Source organism: Protopterus annectens, chromosome 7.part0 (genome assembly GCF_019279795.1).
Source record: "Protopterus annectens isolate FY-2018-M chromosome 7.part0, PAN1.0, whole genome shotgun sequence".
Classification (NCBI taxonomy): Eukaryota; Metazoa; Chordata; order Ceratodontiformes; family Protopteridae; genus Protopterus; species Protopterus annectens.
Genome location: NC_056739.1, coordinates 1,388,951,516 through 1,388,973,383, shown reverse-complemented (window position 1 = coordinate 1,388,973,383; position 21,868 = coordinate 1,388,951,516). Strand labels below are relative to the sequence as shown.

The window sequence follows — 21,868 nt, the reverse complement described above, 5'->3', positions numbered from 1 at the left end:
TAAGAGAGCTGACATGCAAAAAATGCTGTCTGATCATGGTTTGAACAACACCAGAGAGCATTTGATAACCTCAAGCAGCAAATTGCCAACCCGCCTACACAGAGATGCTATGATGTCCACAAACCAGTAGTTCTTTCCTGTCATGCTTCAAAGTTCAGTCTTGGTGCAGTTGTTCATCAAGAGGGCAGGCCTGTTGTCTATCCATCTAGAATTCTTACCTAAACTGAAATACAGTATGCTCAAATTGAGAAGGAACTTTTGACAATTGTGTCCGCATGTTTGAAGTTCCATGATTATATATTTTTATGGCCAAGCTATCCAAACAGAAACTAATCATCAACCTCTAGCCACTATTTTAAAGAAGCCTATGCATTCAGCTCCAGCAAGACAACAAAAAATGATGTTTAGATTACAAAAGTACAATTTCAAAATGGTCTGTACAAAAGGAAAACTTCTTTTTCTGATTGATACCTTATTCAGATCACCCAGAAATACCACAGAACAGCTTTATGCAGAGAATTTTGACTTTGATATCATGGAAGTGCATAATTTTTCTACCATGAGATTTGATGAGCTGAGAGATCATACAAAGACTGATCCAGTCTTGCAAAAGCTCAACCACTTCATCAATGTTGGATGGCCATCAAAGCAATCCTGTGTAGCACCAGAAGTGCAACCTTATTTTCCATACAGAGATGAGATACTGTTGGAAGATGGAATCATTTTCAAAGGTCCAAAAATTATTGTTCCTACTTCCTTACAACATGAATACATTTAGATTTTGCATCGTGGCCACCTAGGTTCTGATTCTACCAAAAGAAGGGGGAGAGGACTAGTCTTTGGTCTTCTCTATCAAAGGACATTAATAAAGTGCTTTGCTCTTGTTCAGTATGCAACAGTACTAAACTGCATTTGCAAAAAGAGCCACTTCAGCTAAGCCAGATTCCTGAACTATCTTGGTCAACAGTAGCCACTGACATATTTGAGTGGAACAATCAGCATTACGTAGTGTTGGTAGACTCTTATTCAAACTAGTTTGAGATCAATTTGCTACCTAACCTAATGTCCAGTGCTGTTATTACTAAGATGAAATGTCATTTCTCAGTCCCACCACACAGTTATTTCTGACAGCAGCACCCAGTTTACCAGTCAATTGTTTCAGAGATTTGCAAAAGAGTGGGACTTTGTCCATGTTACTAGTAGTCCTGAATACCCACAGCCAAGTGGCCTTCTGAACGTGCAGTACAGAGTGCAAAACAATTGCTAGAGAGGTCAAAGCGTCACTTAATCTAAGAAATATACCCCATGACAACCTACTTGTCTCGCCTGCTCAGAGACTTGTCTAGGCAAACCAGAACAACCTTGCCTCTCAGTTCTAGTTTGTTGATGCCTAATGCTAAAAACACCAGAGCAATCAAAGCCCAACTTTTTTAAGAAATGTTCTTTTCATAAGTCCAGCTGTGATAAAACAAGCAGATTTCTTCATCCACTGAAAGAAGGAGAGACAGTGAGGATGCAAACTGTGAAAGGTTTTGATCAAATTTATCAAATGAGAGGTATATGTGCCGAGCTGAGATCCTACTTAGTGGAATTTGATGGTATAGAATACAGAAGAAACCACAGGCATCTTCTTCCTGTACCAGAAATGATATTGCAGCTTCATACCTGTGATACAGACTCTAGATCTCAGAGCAGCCGTGAACAGTGTTCATACCAAAGAACATATCCCAGTATCCATTCTCGTCCCTGATGATGTCCCAGATGTCTCCAAAGTTGAACATTCCTTGAAGACAGTTCTCATTGCTAGAACCAATTCTGACTTTTATTATACACAATCAGGTTGTATTTCTAGATCTAGTGTAAAATACACAGCAACCTGGACATGCTTGTTTTATATGTATCTAATTTTGTATGATTACATGTCAAAGAATTAGTTTCTATATAATTGCATGTCAAAAGATCATTTATGTGTATATTGCATGTTATTGAATACTATTATTTAATATATGATCTATTTCTCAAAGAGGGAGGATGTAGAACAGAGCGTGTGTATGTACCTTTAAGAAACATTTCTAGATGTAGCTACGTGCGTATGAATGGTGAGCACGTGCAGGCAGCAATGCCATTTTGAGAGAACAGCCAGAGTGTTGGCATGTATGAGTGTAGTAGTCAGTCTGTTTATAAGTTTATTTAAGTTTAAGTTACAGAGCCTCATTCCTGATATGTTTGTGTGTAATACAGTTACTTGAACTAAACCCACAAATGTTCATCTGTTTTTTCCTGACCAAATGAGTGACACCTGGTATATCCAACTAAAAATGCTCAGTAGAGGTAGGAACTGCACCAGAGCGAGGTATCTCTATGCCTTATCTGTCAGCCAGCGTCTCATTGAATCTCCAATAAATATATTGTAGACACCCAAATAACCAGTAGACAGGAGTTAATTTCTCTGTCCTTTATTATTGCATCCAAGCACTACTTAGTGTTACAGAAGATTACAGGGTTCAGTCACTGTTTGTATTGTATAGTAAATGTGAGTGGCTAGGGCCGGTAGCCAATTGTCGTGTGTAAGAGTGGGCTGAATCCTTTATTCCAATTCTAGCTGAAAGGTGAACCCAGTCCTCACACTCCCATTGGATTAACAGCAAGATCATAAACCACCAATCAGAATTGTTAGAATTCCATGTATAGTTTAAATCATTTAAATAAACCACCAGTCAGAATTGTTATAGTTCCATCTATAGTTGAAATAACTTTTGAGCATTCAGTCATTAAAAATGCAATGAGTAAAATGTGATGTGTAAAACAGGAGTGTCCACAAACCAAAATAATGTAACTGACATGTTAAAAGTGTTAGATGGGTGGCTAAGTAAAATACACTAAACATTTGCGGTGCTTTAAGATTTCTTCTTCAGGGATGCAGTCATACTCTAATGGGAACTTTCATTAAGTTTGTAATAGGTTTTTAACAAAAAAAAAATCATAATTGTAGAGATTCAAGTTAATAATCAAAATAATCAAAACTGAAAAGACTGAAACTGCTAAATATGAAAAACCTCAATTCACTTCAAACAAATTATAAATAAAAACTGCAGATAAAAAACAAATAAATTAATTAAATGAGAAAACCTACCAGTAAAAAGTGAAACCAGGAGCAAGGTACGGCAGAGATAGAAAGATGGGATCTAGTATTCCAGCATTTAATCAAGAGCTGTATTGGAGATAATAGAAAAAGTAACATCTAGTACTCCAAAACGTAAGCAAAGGTAATGGAAAACCTTAGAGTCCCAATTAATAAGCTGAGCCGGTGCTGGGGAACGCTAATGTGAAAAATGGTCTTAATCCTTAGTGATATTTATAGTGGTCAAGTTTTCTGAGGTTGAGGATTGGGATGATGGACTCTTTGGTATTCAGTCCTGTTTTTTTCTGGGCCACTAGACGAATCTGCCATATTAGCTCCTTTTTCCTCCAGTAAATCATTGTGGTTACCATCCAACAGGTTTTTGAAATATGGTCGAGGATGTGGAATTTGAAGACATTGTGCCCTGCATTGTGCTTTGCATGCACAGCAAGTGGGTTTGACAGGTTGAGGTATCTTAGGTTATGCAGGTGTTTAGCCATTCTTGATTTCAGTTTGTTGACTGTTTTTCCTACATCAAAAGCTTTGCATCTGGCACACTGTGCCTTATATTCAATACCTTCAGTGCTACAGTCTCCCCTAACATGTGCAGGGAATTCAGTGTGGGTGTTGGGACAGTAAAAGCTGTTGTTTTGGCTCATGTAGCCACAGTAGGCACATGAAGGGTTACTGCAGGGGAATGTGCCTCCTACCGTAGTTGACATTGGCTCATTTTTCTCTAGAAAACCCCTGATGTTCTTACCTCTCCTGGATTTTACACATTTTACTCATTGCATTTTTAGTGACTGAATGCTCAAAAGTTATTTAAACTATAGATGGAATTGTAACAATTCTGATTGGTGGTTTATTTAAATTATTTAAACTATAGCTGGAATAGTAACATTTCTGATTGGTAATTTATGATCTCTCTCATAATCCAATGGGAGTGTGAGGACTTGGTTCACCTTTCAGCATAAATTTGAATAAAGGACTCTGCCCACTCTTACACACCTACACATGCCGATTGGATACCGGCCTAGCCACTCCCATTTACTATACAATAAAAACAGTGATTGAACCCTGTAATTTTCTGTAACACTTGTGATGCCCCTGCACTGGCCCAGTAATCAAGGAGCCTCAATCCTCACCACTAGCACCAGTGAGGGACGTACACATTGGGAGGATGACAAGTACACACACAGTAAAGTACAATTTCCCTTAAGAGCACACAGAGATCACACTCAGTCTGGGGCTGGTTTTTCTCTCTCTCTCTCGCTCTCTAGAGCCCCAATAAGACTCCCCACTGGCACAGCTATAGGGTTAAGATCTTAACCGAGCGGTCAAGCCAAAACCTCCAGCACCCTCTCTGTCCAACCAGTGCTTTGTGTCCCTACCCAAGTAGCTGACACACACACACACACTTTGAGATTTGATTTGTATACAAATGCACAGACACTCTTGGGGAAGGTTGGTACAGGTTTACTAACTATGCCCCCTTCTGCCCAGACTAAAAGGTAGTTATCACTGCCACCAACCAGCTCTTTATCAGCTACTACAAGGCCCTTCCCAAAGGGTGATCAATCCCCACTGTGTGATGTTACTATTATCAAATGGTAAGTGTGACCAAGACTTGCAAGACTGTTTAAGAGTGGCCTTTACAGTATCACCAAGTACATATGCAAGTACTCTAAGAGCTTAAATATCTCTAAACAAACCAGCCACAATTAAAAGGTTTAAATATATTTAATAATAAATACTAAAAGAACAAGATAGTACTCAAACAACACAGTAACTATAGAGTTCAGATTCACAGGAAATATTTTAAAACAACATTGCAGGACAGTTTAAAAAAATACAGAAAACATCTAAACTTATATTTACTATATTCCTCTCTATATCTAAGATAGATTACTGTACCCTGGTTACTTATTATTAGCAAGGCAAGTGCTGATGAGAGGATGTTTCCAGGTCTAAAGACAAATACAAAATGCACAGTCTGTGATAGAGTTTCCATATTAATATCAAAACATTACTGCTGGGTTAGCTGAATGACATCACTGTTTGTCACCTGCCTTCGGTTCCCAGGTTAACAGATACCAACAGAATTTTTATCATCTCTGTGTGAGAAGTACATATCTCTCAGAAGTTTGCCTAGAACTGGAAGTCGTAAAACAGTTAAACGGTTTCACATCTTAAACCTAGTAATTATTTCTGTTTCAAGACAATAGAAAAAAACTCCTAGCTCTAGACATCCTGTCTCCTTGCTGCCTTGAAACTAACTTGTATAGCACATCGTAAAACACTTTTAACTTGTTTTCTTGAAGTTTTGAAAGTTAACTCTGTATATTCCAACTTCTGTTATTAATATAGTTTATGTACATTTCTGTTCTTTTCCAGTAGGGTACGCTGTGGTTACATTCTTGCAGCTCAGTAGTTAACATACAGTTCAACACACACTTCTGCACTACTAGTTTAATATAAACATAACATATAGTTCTCTTACATTTGTAAGACAAGACTATGGATCATATTAATATTCACAAATGACATATGATTACTTACAAAATTCCAGACAGCTGGGCTGGCAGTGTCACATTTCTATATAAATCATATTGCTATTTCAAGTGACATATTATTATGTACAAAATTCCAGCTAGTTGGGCTGGCAGCATTTTGGTTTGTCTCAACAATAAGTAGTGCTTGGATGCAATAAGAAAGGACCAAGAAACAACCTTCTGTCTACTGGTTGTTTGGAGTGTCTGCTATATATTTCTTGGAGATTCAACAGGATGCTTGCTGACTGATAAGGCAGAGAGATATCTCTCTCTCAGGTGCATTTCCTACCACTACTGAATATTTTTGATTGGATATACCAGTCCTGTCTATTTTGCTGGTACTAAAATACCATTCTTAAGTCTAAAAGGACTAGGACCTTTTCTGGTTACAGGTCTACTTTCCCTTTGCTAGTACACCCTAGCATTTTGTGGTGTTCCTTCGGACCTGTTTTAGGCAAAAGGCTATACTCACAGGTCTGAGCCACCATCATTTGATTGCAAATAGACATCGGATATGAAAATTATGTACTAACCATAATAATAGATCTGTGTTGTCTCATTTTCATTCAGTTCAACAACCCTCCCTCCTTCCAAATTGCCATTTTACATGTCCTGGGGCTCTGACAGACATCGACTAAGACCCTGTGTGTTTGTTCTTCATTATTTTTCCTAAGCGTAGAACACTTTTGGATCCTTTTTACATTCCATGATATTTGATATATGTATAATTAGAATAGTCAGCAAATCCCATCTGAGGTAAATCATTTTGGAGGAGGAAATTGTGGGTATGGGAGGAGTCAGAGTTGTCAGATCCAGTACTCTGGTATAAGGTGCTGAGGTTGGATCTGACAACCCAAATGTTGAACCGGATGAAAACGAGACAACATGGATCTATTTTTATGGTAAGTACATAACTTTCATTTCTTATATTTTACGGTAGCTTTTACTGTAGCTGAGAGTTGTTTCTATCTGTTGTTGTTTTACCTTGTCCCCCCTTTTTCTATTAGAATGTCAGACAAACCGTCGGGATTTAAGAACTGTGTGGCCTGTGCCCACAAATTACCAAATTCTGATGCTCATGGAAAATGTGTGTATTGTCTAGGCCGCCTCAAAATTGGACACCTCTTGCTCCATTTGTGAAGTATTTGGCCAACAGGCCATGGTGGATCGATGAAATAAACTAATTTTGAAAGGGCTTTTTCCAGCCTCTGTAGGAGTGAGCATCCCTTCAGTTTCTGCAAAATCTTCCCCATCTTCTTTAAAGAAACCAGCTGAAAAGCTTAAGGAGAAAAACATCGACTGATTTTGCTGTTCTGTACCTACTGACTTTGGATTTTACCATTTGGTCTGATTTTGCTGCTTTGTACCAACTGTCTTTGGATTTTTACCACTTGGCAACTAACAAAGGACTTACCTTTTTTACGAACTATTGTCTTCACTTTGCGGTTCTGGAACCACTCTTCTTGGTGTTATCAGTTTTGCTCTTATTTTTCTTTTAAGGAGAAAAACAAACCTAAAGACAGAGAAATACAGAAAGAAAAAGAGAGATCTAAAACCTTGAGGAAGACGTCCCTGGATCATACGTCCTCTTCAGATCTGGTTTCTAAAATTGCAAAATCTTTGGAGTCAAAGCATTTTTTTGATTCAATACTCATCGGATCCAACACATGTCCGATGGTCTCACCAACACTGATTTCTCTTGTGTTCAGTTCACTGATATTACAAGAAAAGTAGTACCATTATTTCAGACCCCTCTTTGCTGCTTCATCCTTTTAAATAGCCAGATCTACCAGGAGCCTTACCGAAGTAGACATGGATAAGATGATGAGGGGATTTCTTTGGACCCAGATCCATTTGGGGGACCTTCCAGCTTTGGCCACCATTGGGGCCAAGGGAATGGTTTCTTCCCACCATTCAGTAGTTGCTTTTTCTCTGATTTGACTTTTTGGATCAGAGCACTTGGATCCAACATCCACCTGGGGCAAGCCTGCATCAGAACCTAGGCTTTGTAGTTCCTTGATGCCGATGAGTACTTTTTTCTTTGATTTGATCAGCGCAAACTGCTTCAGAGCCATCTGAGTCTCGGAACTAAATGGTTCAGACAGGGTGGGTTTGGAACTGAGGTCTTCAGTGTAGTTCCTCCCTGTCAGAGCCTTGGCATTAGACAGTCTCCCACCTACATCAGTGTCGGATCCAAGCCATGCAGTATCCAGGGTTGAGCCTCTTTGAGGGCTTTAGCACCTAAAGAATGGCTCTCCTTACTTGTATTGCACTCTGCTTGTGAGGCTTTTCAGAGAGTACTCTCTCATTCCAGAGAGAAGACTACCCCCTCAAGTTCAGATCAGTCTCTCCTGCAAAAGATTTCCCACGGTCTGGAACCTACTCGTCTTGTCCCGCTGGAACAGCCAGTAACCAAAAGTTTTGCACTGGCTTCTATGGAAGAGACCATCTCAGCATCTGAGAAGGTGCACAGGAAGCATATATGCAAAAGGAGGCAGTTGGATTCCCCTAAGGAGTCTGTTATCACTAATACTGACATTGTTGAAGGAGGAGGTTCCCACAGATGCCCATTATGAGGATGTTTCATTTGGATAAATTCTTGAACTGCTTAAACAGAAAGGGGGACGGTCCACCCAGCCACTTTCTCCAGAAGAGTCAGTTTTTGCAAGGCTTTTGTTTCTGGCCTGTGTACGCCATGGATAGTTTCACCTGCAGATGAGATGACAGACCTAATTTCTGAATGGGTGTGGAAGGAGCCAGGCACAACTGAGCCCATCCCTAAGAAACCAGATGCATTCCTGTTCACTCCCAAAGATCATCCCCATTGGAGCAAGGGCCAAGCCATGGGATTCCATGGTAGTGGCAGCAGCCACCTAAAAGGAACTAACAGAAGAAAGTTTCTCTGTCCATCCATTGAACAGGAAGTCTTGTGCATTGGACAGATTTGGGAAGTCAGTCTACTCCTCATCTATCTTGTAGTTGAGGGCATTGAAGTATTTGGCACATGTTACACATTTTCAGAGAGAGACAGAGAGAGAGTGAGAGAGAGAGAGAGAGAGAGAGAGAGAGAGAGAGAGAGATTTGACCCAGGAGATCTCCAAGTCTCTCCCAGGGACCTTGTATGCAGATCAAAGAAAGTCCATTGATGCACAGCTAGCTACCCTCCATTCTTTGCTTAATATCTCAATGCACCTTATTTCTAGTGCCATGGTGGATTCATGTAGAGCAGGCAGCAAAGGCATATCAATCAGGCAACATGTTTGGATGAGGCTATGTGACTTTGTGGAACATTTTAAGATGTCCTTCGTGAATACCACTTATGATGGATCAAAACTCTGTGGTCCTAAAATGAAGGACACCATATCTTGAAGTGAAAAAGAAGGCAAATCCCTTTCTGTCATAGGGATTAAAATTACTGCTCCTCAAAGGACCTTTTTCAGGATTCAAAAAAGAGGCAAGAAAATTTGGTTCAGGGATTTTCTCTTGACACTTCTGGAGACAGAATCCACCACAGCAGAGGGGTGAACTCTTACAATGGGCATTGTATGGGGGTAGATATGGTTCACAGAATCAAGATTTCAGAGGTCCTTTCTCTGAGAAGGCTTTTCAGGGCTCCTGAACAGTTGCCCAACTGCTGCACTCTGGAGGCAATCGGGGCATTTATCTCTGCATCCAGCAACCTGGATTTCCATCACTCAAAACAAGTGGGTGCAGAGGATCATAACCAGAGGCTACTTTATTCCTTCCCACACTCCTCCTTTAGCCCAAAAAGATTTCCCAATAATCTACTCCCTCAAAGGGAAGTAGGCACTTCAGAAATAAAGAAGCTTCTAAACAATTGCGTTATCCAAGAGGTCCCATCAGACCAAATAGGACAAAAAGAAACACAGGGACCTAAGGCCAATTCTGGGCCTGCGTTACTTGAACAAATTTATTAAATAAACAAAATTCCAGATGGTCATGGTACAGTCTATTCTTCCTCTTATGAGGGAGAATGACTGGATGTCTCAATAAATCTTCAGGATACATACTACCATATAAAGAAGGACAGATGGTCTGGGAAGTATCTTCACTTCTGGCTAGGAACTAGTTATTTCCAGTTCAGATCTCTGTCCTTTGGTTTCACCACTGCCCCCATTCACTGAATGCATGATGGTAGTAGCAGCTTGTCTCTGACTGCAGGGGGTTCTGGGTATTGCCTTATTTGGACGACTGGCCCTACCAGGGATATACTCATCCAAGCTAAGGACTCCATGCTCCTTTTTTGTTTAGACCTAAGCATTACAGTGAATCTAACAAAGTCCAGACTTTGCCCATCTCAGTCTCTAGAGTTCATAGGAGCTTGGCTGGACACAAAGCTCCAAATTGCAAAACTTCCCCAAGCAAGGATTACATCCATGTGTCATTGGGCTTTGGCCACCTTGTTCTGTCAGAAACCATCAGCAAAAACAGTTCTCCTTTGTCTAGGCTCCATGGCAGCTTCAATCACCCTGGTTCTCTATCCAGGTACTACATGTGAGTTTTACAGTGGACTCTTACAGTCCAGTGATCAGTAAAACAGCAACCCATGTCTTTCTGAGTATCTTTAATGAAGATTTGAAAACACATGTCCAGTGGTGGTTGGAGTCACCACATGTTTCAAAAGGAAGTCCTTTCAGTCTTCCCTGTCCCATGCCACTGTGACCATAGATGTTTCCCATTTGCTTGGGGGGCATTACCTCGGAAAGACAGTCCAAGGTACCAGGTCACAATCAAAGGCCAGTCTTTACATCAACGTATTGGAGATGAGAGCAGTCCTCTGAGCATTACAGGCATTTCAGGACTCTCTCCCCTCAGATGTGATCTCTCTCCAGACAACATGGCAGTCATCTGGTACATCAGCAAACAGAGACAATCCAGATCATATCCGTTATGTCAAGAAGCCACGAGAGTGTGGCAGTGGGTGATATCTTCTCACTGCTTTCTAATTACACCACCATGTCCAATGTGTTGGTGTGCAGGTTGAGCAGGACTGTCTTCTCCCTCACAAGTGATCTCTCAGTCTAATAGTCATGGAGCAGATATTCAGCCATTGGGGCCAACCTTGCTGTGATCTCTTTGCATCTCCCCGCAACTCCAAGTGCAGCAAGTTCTTTGCTCTCATCCTGTAGGAGGAGGAGTCACCAAGGGATACTGTGACCAACAGTTGGCATCCCCTTGAAGGAAGAGTCACCAAGAGATGCTGTAACCAACAGTTGGCAACCAGGACTTCTTTATGCCTTCCCTCCCATTCCTTTGATTCCACATTTTTTTACAGAAAGCATTGGCAAAGAAGATTACAGTCTTTCTCATAGCACCCTACTGACATGGATAAGTATGGTTTCCTTTCCTCTGGCCTCATTTGGTATACCATCTCTGGGCGCTGGTCTCTGCTGCTGGCATGCTCTCCCACCAGTCAGGGTCACCTCACCCAGACATTCAATTTCTCAAGATGACTGTACGCTTTCCCTGATTTTAATGATAGTAAGACAGTCCAGGTTTCATCCTTGATTGTTCATATCCTGAATTCTTCCCAGAAACCTTCTGCAAGTAAGATTTACAAAAGCAAATGGAAAAATTTCTCCATCTGAGCAGTTGAGAACAAGCTTGATCCTTTTCAGCTCTTCTTCCAGCAATCTTGGAGTTCTTTTTCAGAATGGAGCCAGCTATTCTACTATTTCTGCTGTCAAAGTAGAATTAACAACCATGTCATCTGATGTTGTTAATCTTCGTTCATTCCTTACTGATGGGGTTATCTGTTCCATCCTTGGAACCGAGCTGGCCTTATACCAAGCTTGCGTCAGCCAAAAACTCTTGAGCTAAGATCCTACCCACAATGCTCTGCTCCCTGTCACATCAGATCTCATTTGTCTTCTCTCTCAGCTAAGTGTTCAATTTTTTGAAGTTTTTCTATTATTAATGTATAAAAAGTTTTCAATTCCTCACTATCTCTATCTTCTTACCCTATCGCAACTTTGAGACTCTCTCTCTATAGTATTTTCTGTCCTTTTTTCTTACCTTTGAGGTAATTCTCCATTACCATTGTTGGTAATTCTTTCTCTCTTTTTTTACCTTTCTAGGTACTTTCATAAATTTTTAGTAGTATTGTAGTTTTCACCTTGATATTACAGTATCGGATAAGAAAAGTAGTGTTGGTTTCAAACAATGTACAGTATGTGGCTGTAAGTTACCGCTTTCTGATGGTTATGATTTGTGTGTTTATTGTCTGAATGTTTCCCAACTTTCAGTGGACCCCCCCTGTGTGGTTTTTGTAGAAATTTCTCGACTAGGAATCTGGATGAAAGGAAGAATAAACTTATACTAAAAGGCCTCCTTAAAACTCCTTTCTGCGAGGCTTTCTTTGGGTTGGAGGGCTCACCCCCTCCTTCTAAACCCCGTAAGAGGTGTTCTTCTTCTTCCTCCTTGAGGTCGCTCACTTCGTCTCCCTCTGTTGATCAAAAGGAGTTGACTCACAAAGAAATGAAAACTTTGGGCCCGGTGCTGCCATCTATAGTACTTTAGGCCCCAGCTTTGGCACCGCCCCAATTTATTCTCACTCCAGCTATGTCTTCTTCACCGACACCGGAGTTCCCGGTGCAGACACTTATGGCTCCGACAGTATCATCGCAGCCTTTTTCAGCACCACTGATGTTGGTGCAGACTCCTTTGGCACCATCTCTACATGTACAGTCTCCTTTGGCACCGTTGGTGCTGACTGTTTCGGTTCTGCCCTTGCCGATGCAGTCAATTTCCGGGATACTGCCCTCTACGGTGCAAATGCCTTCAGGAACCAACCTGCTAGGTGCAGTAACTTTTGGCACCTTCGTTACCGGTGCAGACACCTTCGATGGCACCATATTCATTGGTGCAGACATTTGCCACACCACCCTTCATGGTGCAGGCACCCTCGGTGCTTATGGTGCCACCTTTGTTGGCGCAGATACCCTCGGCACCATTCTTCTTGGTGCAGACACCCTCTATTCCGTGCTCTGCATTACACGAACTCGCCAGAACTAAGTACTCTCCCTTCTTAGATCCTTTTGTGGGTAGTCAGTATAGTCCCTTTTTAAACAGGCCAGAATCTCCATCAGATCTTTCTATGAGGTCGACCAGGAGCATCTCAGAATAGGATGTGTTGCGGCTTGTCAATCAGTTGTTTGTGGCCAGGGGACTCTCTAATCCATCTAAAGCTGCGCTCCCTCTTGCAGGTGACCATATTTCTCCACAGACTCCATCTTACATTCCTCCTTCGACTTCCAGGGAAGCATCGAATCCCCTTCCTTCGACAGCAGCTTCCCTTCCTTCGACACCAACAGTGGACCTCACTTTGGAGCCGGAGTTGTCCTTGTGGCCTTTGGTGCACTGGGCCCTTCTCAGGCTAGCAGCTGTGCCATGGGGCAGGCATTCCTGGTTCCACGCCAAAATTTTCTATGGCACCCTTCAGGAATCCTCCTCCCCTCACGCTCCAGAGCCCTCTTGAGACTCCTGTTCTGGGGGTCGGCTTGTCGGAGTGTGGTGTGACCCCAGTCCTGAGGTTGTTGTTCTCAGTTTCAGGCTCCCATCCCTCTTCGGGTGGTCCGGCCTTCCAGGAGAAGGAGATGGACAGGGCACTTGCCTCTGCTGGCAAAACATCCCTTTTGGAATCCTTCCCCCCCTTTGTGCCACAACTGTCAAAAGCCACAACTACTGGACCTTGGGCACAAGGGCTTCAGGTTTCTCAGGGGGAGATCCCCTCCTCATAATCTTCCCCAGAGCTCCCCACTGAGGAAGTCCCTTGCAAGGCTTCATGTAAGAGGAAGCACATGGACTCTACTGAGGAGTCTCTAACCGAAGATATGGACTTTGTTGATGAGGAAGGGTCCCCACGGACACCCTCTGATGAGGTGTCCTTTGGTGACATCCTCGAGATCTGAAGACAGAGGGGTGACTGGAAGTCCTCCAACCCTTCCTCAGAGGAATTCGTATTCCTGCAGGCTTTTTGTGCCCATCCCCCTACCTTCTGGGTTACCCCACCAGCCGATGAGCTTGTCCAGCATGCATGGACGGCTCCTGACTCTTTGGAAGCTATACCTCGGAGGCCTGAAAAAATGTTATCTCCCCCTGCTAAACATCCTCATTGGTCCAAAGGTCTTCCAGTAGATGCCATGTTGGTGGTGGCTGCAACCAAAAAAGGCTTGGCAGAAGAGAGCCAGACTGTCCATCCACCCAACAAGTAGTCACAGGCGATAGACAGACTCGGAAGTGTGTGTTTGCTTCATCAACCTTCGCTGTAAGGTCCTTGAACTACTTGGCACACTTTACAAGGCTCCAGAGGGACCTTATCAACCAACTCTCTGAAACCTTGGCAGGAGCTCTTTCTGATGAGGTGCACGACAATGTGGCCTCTTAGGTAGTGACCCTGTAATCTATATCTAATTCTTCCATGCGCCTCATTTCACATGCAATGGAAGGAGCAGCTGGAGCAGCTAGAGCAGCAGGTGCAGGTATAGTCACGAGACGTCATGCCTGGATGTGCTTTTGCGACTTTGTGGACTCCTTTAATGCTTCCTTTATGAATGCCCCCATTGAGGCCACTTCATTGTTTGGCCCAAAGGTTAAAGATACGCTGGCAAGGTGCAAACAAGATGGTAAGACCCTGTCTGCCATTGGTGTCTGACACTCCACCCCTCAATGATTCTACTCCAGAAATCAGAGGAGCAGGAAGATGTGGCACAGAAAATCACAGGGCTCTTTCCATGACGCACGTGCTGAGTTCTCCCCTAAGGGCAGAGGAGGAAACTCTAATGGAAGATGCCCCTTTCGGGCAGGGGAGGTCCACGAAACTGGGGTTCCAGAGATTCTTTCTCTGGGCAACCCTACCAGTGCTCCTGAAGCGTTGCTCGACTGCTCACCGTTGGAAGCTTTCTGGGGTCATTTTTCCTTGTACCCTACTGTCTGGTGAACCATAACCACCGATTCTTGGGTACAACGTATAATATCGAGAGGTTACCGCATTCCCTTCCATCTCAGTCCCACTTCACCCAGAAATTTACCCGATGTCCCACCCAGTCAAGGGGAAGCAGCAGCACATGAAATCTGAAAGCTGCTACAAAAAAGAGTCATCCAGATGGTCCCCCCAGACCAGATAGGATCCAGTTTTTACTCAAGATTCTTTTTAGAGCCAAAAAAGACAGGGGACTGGAGACTGATTCTGGATCTCAGCACACTTTAAACAAATTTGTAAAAACAGAGAAATTCCGGATGGTCACGGTTCAGTCTATCCTTCCTCTTTTGGAAGAAGACGATTGGATGTGCTCTATAGATCTTCAAGATGCGTATTACCATATAAAAGTGGACAAACACTTAAGAAGATACCTCTGCTTCTGCATAGGAGCCAGTCACTACCAATTTTGAGCACTGCCCTTCGGTCTCTCTACAGCCCCCAGAGTGTTCACCAAATGCATGGCAGTGGTTATCGCTCACCTGAGACTTCAAGGATTCCAGGCGTTTCCATACCTGGACGACTGGCTCCTTACCACCCCCACCAAGTGTCTACTGGAGGAAACCCTGGATTACACTCTTCTCACAGCTCAGCACCTGGGAATCATTATAAACTGGGAGAAGTCCAACACGACTACGGCACAATCTTTAGAATTCATCAGAGTTCTGTTGGACATGAAAAATTGCACAGCATCTCTTCCAGATCACAGACTTCAAAGAATAAGACAACAGGTTCAGCCACTAGTCACCACAAATAATCTGCTTGGCCCGTACTCCAGCTGTTGGGGCCGATGGCAGCCTCGATCACCATTGATCCTCTGGCCAGGTTCCACATGAGACGACTTCAGTGGCTACTTCTCACTCAGTGGTGCCCTCTACAACATCCTTTGTATTTTCAGGTAAGTGTAACTCAGAGATGCAAGCAAGATTTGCTCAGGTGGACTTCTTAAAATCCCCAACAATGGTCTCGACCCTTCAGCCCCCATCAGCCAAAAGCCACGGTGACCACGGATGCCACCCTGATGGGGTGGGTGGGGGGCTATGTCAGGGAAACTCGGTCCAAGGCACCTGGTCGAGACAGAGGCTCATTTGCATATCAGTGTCCTGGAACTGAGGGTGGTGCTACTAGCGTTGCAAGCATTTCACTTCATCCTTCCGTCAGGGACTATTGCAATCCAATCAGACAACTTGTCAGTAGTCTGGTACATCAACAAGCAAGGGGGCACCAGATCTTACCCGTTATGCCGAGAGGCCTTGAGAATATGGCAATGGGCAATAGCTTCCAACTGCTTTCTAATTGCAATGCACATTCCCAGGAGCTCCAATGTGATAGTGGACAAATTGAGCAGATGCATTCTACAACCTCACGAGTGATCCCTCAATCTTGTGATAGCGGCAAAAATTTTCAACCACTGGGGCCAGCCTTGCTGCGATCTATTCACCTCCCCAATCAACTACAAGTGCAGCAACTACTTTGCCCTGATCCCCCCTTGGGGACAGTCATCGAGAGATGCTCTAGTCCATGCTTGGCCCTCGGGACTGCTTTATGCTTCCCTCCTCTACCCCTCATTTCCCAATTTTTGAAGAAAGCACAGCAGTTGAAGACCAAAGTAATCCTCAATGCACCATATTGGCTTTGACAAGTTTGTTTCCCCTTCTTTTGGCCTCACCTGCTGGATCGACCATGGATTCTGAATCCAACTCCGACATTGATCTCCCACCTGCAGGGTCTGACCCACCCCAATCTAACAAACCTGAAGCTGACAGCTTGGTTTCTCCACTTCCAATGATTGCCAGGCAGGATAACCTTTCTTCTCCAGTGCGCAATATTCTCATAAATCATCCACCAGGCTAACCTGTCTCAGCAAATGGAAAAGCTTTACCTTATGGGCATCGAACAAACAATTGGACCCGTTTTCAGCCCCAGTTTCGGTGGTATTAGATTATTTATCAGATCTCTTTCAATCTGGGGTATCAGCCTCTACTGTTCGTGTTCATTTAGCTGCCATTTCTAATTTCCACATTGGCTTCCAGGACTCTTCACTCATGTCACACAGACTCTGTAAGACTTTCTTGAAGGGTGTTTTTCACCTAAACCCCCCTTTAGAGAACCAGTACAACCTTGGGATATGGCTTTGGTTCTGCAAGCCCTAACAGCACCCCCCTTTAAACCTGCATCTTCATGTGACTTAAAGTATCTCTCTTCGAAAACCTTGTTTCTGGTTGCTATCACATCAGCCAGATGTCTGTCAGAACTTCAAGCATTATGCATCAAACGTCCCTACCTTATTTTCCATAAGGATAGAGTCTCACTGAGAACTAATTCCTCCTTCTTACCAAAAGTTGTGTCGGAGAGGTCTGTCAACCAGTCTATTGACCTCCCAGTTTTTTTTCCTAATCATTCTAACAAGGGAGAGTATTGCCTGCACTTCCTAGATGTTCACAGGCAACTCCATTTTTATTTGGACAGAACAAAATCTACCCGTAAATCGGATTATTTATTTCTCTTCCAATTCCAGTTCTCTTATTCCAATTATTTCTGGCTTTTTCTGGACCAAGACTAGGTCGTCCTGTTTCTAAAGTTACATTAGCATCATGGTTGAGAAATTGCATTACCTTCATCTACAACAAGAACATCACCTTGCCTCACAAAGTGAAAGCCCATTCTACAAGATCAATGGTAACATCAGCAGCTTTCCATGGTAGGGCTTCCCTCAATTACACTTGCTCAGCTGCGACTTGGGCCAAACCCCATACCTTTATTTTTCATTACAAATTGGATCTGGCCTCCAGAGGAAGAGTTACTTTTGCTTCCATGGTGCTCAGCAATGTACTTCCGTGACGGCCGCCCAGGGATATAGGTAGCTGGGAACACTGTCCCATCAGTAAGGAATGAACGAAGATTAATAATATCAGATAAAGACGTTATGTGTTACCATAATGTTTTATCTGTGTTGTTGATCTTTGTACATTCATTACGTCCCACCCTCCGTCCCCCTACGGAGGTTCCTGGTGGATTTCATATGGTCCTTCTTCCATTCTTGTAGGTCTGTCATGACCAGAGGTAACCTCTACTTTTAACTTGCAAGCTCGATCTGAGGTAACAGGGAGCAGAGCATTGTGGGTAGGATCTTAGCTCGAGAGTTTTTGGCTGACCCGAGCTTGGTATAAGGCCGGCTCGGTTCTGAGGACGGAACCGATAATACATCAGTAATGAATGAACGAAGATAAACAACACAGATGGAACGTTATGGTAAGACATAACTTATTTTTCCTTTCACATTGGCAAGAATTATACTCCCATTGCACCTTTAAGACTCTCTAAAACCTTTCTTAGATTAACTTTTCATTTACCCCCTGCCTTTTCTAGTGAGTTAGCACATAGCAAGCAACATGTTTTGTTTCCTGTTACGATCATATTATTGACACAAGGTATAAGATTTGAGATTTGAAATTACAAAATGCAACTTAAACAGTAAAGTACTTGATGAACTGTGGCAAAAATTATTAAGGGTTACAATAAAACCTGGGTGATTATTGCTGAATTTGTGTATACATACTTGAATGTGGTGTTGAATAGTTAAATCTGTGAATGTGTTCTAAAATGTGGGTCTTATTGTCTGATGAGAAATATTTACCGGGGCTGTGAGCACCAAGCAGAGATGGGCTGTTATCCCTAAATGGCAGAACTGTAAATTTAGGAGAGGAGTGCTAGCAGTAGCTATTTTAGAAATATTACAGAATGTTTTGGTCTGTAACATGTACAAGGACAGACAAGCAAAGGAATGCTTAAGATGTTTACAGTAGGGGAAGTACCATAATTATATTGACTGGATTTCTGTTTGCAGTATCAGTAGTGTAAGTTCAGGAATGTACCTGAGTTATCAGAAGGCCAACTAGTACAGGGAATGAATGGGTAACCCAGAAGTAGCTCTTTCCCGTTAATTGAGGGGAGTGATGGATGTACTAATCCAGTCAGCTGTCATGGCAGGTAACCCTCATAAAAACAGAGGATCTTGTGTCATTTCGAGTGTATGGTGTATTGATGGCAAGCAATGTAGTGTTTGTCTGTCATCAGTAGACTTCAGACTGTATGCATCAGTACATAGCTGGATTTATGCTTGCCAGTATCAGCAGTGCATGTTTGAAAATGGATTTGGTCATCTGAAGGCCAGCAATGAAATGAGATTAATGAGCTCACCAATACAGCTGTTTTTTTTACTGGGGAGAGGAGGTATTTGTGCAGGAGTGACTGTTATGGTATTGACTCCTTCATGAAAAGTGGAGGAAACCATTTCATAGCTGACTGTAGACAAGAAATAGGATAAAACAGTCAAACCACACCCATTAATGTTTCTTGTTAGTATGTTGTAACTCTTAATGTGACATGGTTGGAGCTGTATGACTACTGTTTAGTTCTTGCACTGATACATGGCGCGTGGGCTAGGTAAGTAGGTTTCCTAGTATGGTGAATTCTTTCAAAGGAGTACATGTAAGAAAAAATGGAAGTGCTGCTAAATGAACCTGATAGCATGATCACAGAAACCCGAGATTCAGATTTAGAGACACACTAGCTGCAATGAGAAAATATTTCATTATTGGCTTATTTATATGAATCTCTTAGTGATTACTGCAGGTGTTAACGTTTCCTTTTCTGCTTCCTTTACAGTAATCACAACTGATGGTTGATGCTTCATGTTAGAAGAAGCACCCTCCCTCATTCACCTCCAACACACATACATGGAATGTTGTCATACCTCTTACCTCTCCCTAAATTTTCAGAATATCTCTGATGTTGCCCCTTTTTTCTATCTCATAACTTGAGCATGATTACAATCAGTCAAGAATGCCAGAGTTTCATTCTTATTCATACAATGCACTGTGATGCAACCTGTTCTAATAACCTTTTAAGCAGATTAGAGTAATATTTATAGAGAGATTCTGCTGTTATCTGGTGCTCTCCCCCAGGCTTTGTCCAGAAGTCTTGAGCATGGCCCTTGTATGCCAAGGGCTCTTACATTCAGTAATGTCAGACACTAAAGATCTTTACATATTGTTCAGTAAATGGATCTGGATTCAGGAGTTGTTGATCTGTTAACCTTTTAAGTGGTTTATTAGAGTAATATGTATAAATAATCCCTGGTGTCTAATTCCCCCTCATATGTCTTTTGTGTTCTGACATTTTTCTGGTGATTAAAATGAAAAAAAGTTTCTCAGCTGTCTAGTGTCCCCCCATTACATCCACTGCTTTTTAGTCTATGGGGAATTAAAAGGTATGGCAGCCCCCACCCTCATATACACACTGTCTGTCTGCTTATCAAACACCTCTCCTTGCTTGTTCGCACTCAAACACAATGTCTCATGCACAGGCACCTACTTTACCTATCTCTTGATTAACCTCCTTACTGCAGTCATCCAGGTATGCACACATGCACCTGGTCATGCACACACTCGCCTGACATCACTCATACCTTTACCTCTACCCATACTTACACATTCACACACACACACACACACACACATGCACACCAACACTACTTATCCACTAAATTTGGCACTTCAGATGTGCTCATTGAAAATAATGGCTTTTGGTTGAGTTTCTGGTGCTGGTGGTCAAGATTTACACAGCTGAGCAGTTCTGTGACTTAGTCAGCCAAATAAAGCCCTTACTGCAAGCATTGGTAGGGGAGGTGCACATGAATAATTAGCATATGCTTCTCCCTTGAAATCTCTTATTAGCATTTGCTGTAGGCCACCTGTGTGATTCTTGCTTTGTAAACTAAATTTGTGAGTGTACATGTGTGTTTACGTGTGTTTATTATTCAATGATGTGGGTGTAGGGGGATCAGTTTTCAAAGTTCATTTAATGTTCACTCTAAAATGTTGATGGTCTCGTCTGATGAGAAATATTTAGTAGGGCTGCATCTCTTCGAGGTAAGCACTGCTGTAGGACTGTCTGTGAATCAGAAATTGTTACCGCCAGAGGTAAAATGGGATTATCACTGGTGGTAACCTTTCTGAATCCTGGACTTAAGTCAGTTTGTGTACTGTCATCGATACCTTACATCTAAAGACTATCTCTGTCTGAGTTGTAAGCAGACTAATCAGAAGTGTTATAAATCATAACCGTACATGAGCATTGTCTTCATCATTGTTTTTTTTCTGTTCTAGTTTAACTTTTATTGATTTGTAAATCATAAAGGTGTGTTAGAACTAATTTGAGATTGATTAAAGAGCAGCACTATCTAAACATATGTATTTAATTTATTTATTAATTATGTTTAGATGCTTCAGAACCGAGCATATTACATCATAAATCCCTATATAATAGTAACACACCAGTTCAGTATAGTATTACTAAAAACTTTCATTGACTCCCATTTATGCCATTGCTCAGCTGTGTGACTCTAAGGAAGTCACTTAACCAGACACTGCTTCCGGGCAGAGTCTGATAAAGATCCATGGAGATCAATGCTCTTCACTAGAAAACATTTAAAATAAAAGCAAATAAAATAAATACTAGTGATATTAAAGAGGGAGAATGCTTCTTAAATGTAATTTGTCCAGACTTTACACTGTAATAAGATAAGTAAGTAATATAATGTTGTAGTCTTGGGCTGCTTGGGGGTTGGCATAAAAGTGCCTTTTTTATTTAATACCTTTATAGAATTATCGCTTATGATATAGGCAAACATACATTTATATAAAAGCAGACAATCAACAGTGCATATTCCAAGTTACAAACATTATAAATCACATATACTTTTTGTATAATTATCACCAATCCAGTATTACATAAATTGCTCAATTCCTATCTTCCCTTAAATCTCATTCCTCCTTCAAAACATTATTGTGCATGTATTGTTCCCCCAATTTTCCTTTTTTTCTATGTAATTTTCTCCTATCCTTTACTAAAAATCCTACTTCCAATTATTTTATTTCTGTTAGAACATTCAATATTTCAAATTTGATTTCCATTTTCTAGCAATTGCTTTTTCGGCAGCCACCAGAATTAAACTTAGCAAGGCGCATTCTTATGTCTAGGCAATTCAGATCTTGTAGCCAGCTCAGAAAAATCATTTCCTTAGCTACACCCATCTGCTCACCCAATATTTTTGACACAGTACTCTGTAGGGAATTTTTAGAACCTATCAGCTCATTACACCCCCAAAACATATGTTCCCTGTTATCACTTTCT

At 42.0% G+C, this 21,868-nt stretch overlaps 1 protein-coding gene across 1 annotated transcript in view; it reads left to right on the top strand.

Annotated features, from left to right (window-relative positions):
• FOXP1 (forkhead box P1) overlaps positions 1 to 21,868 on the top strand; it is a 5,351,121-nt gene that overhangs the window by 3,172,311 nt on the left and 2,156,942 nt on the right. The window lies entirely within an intron of this gene.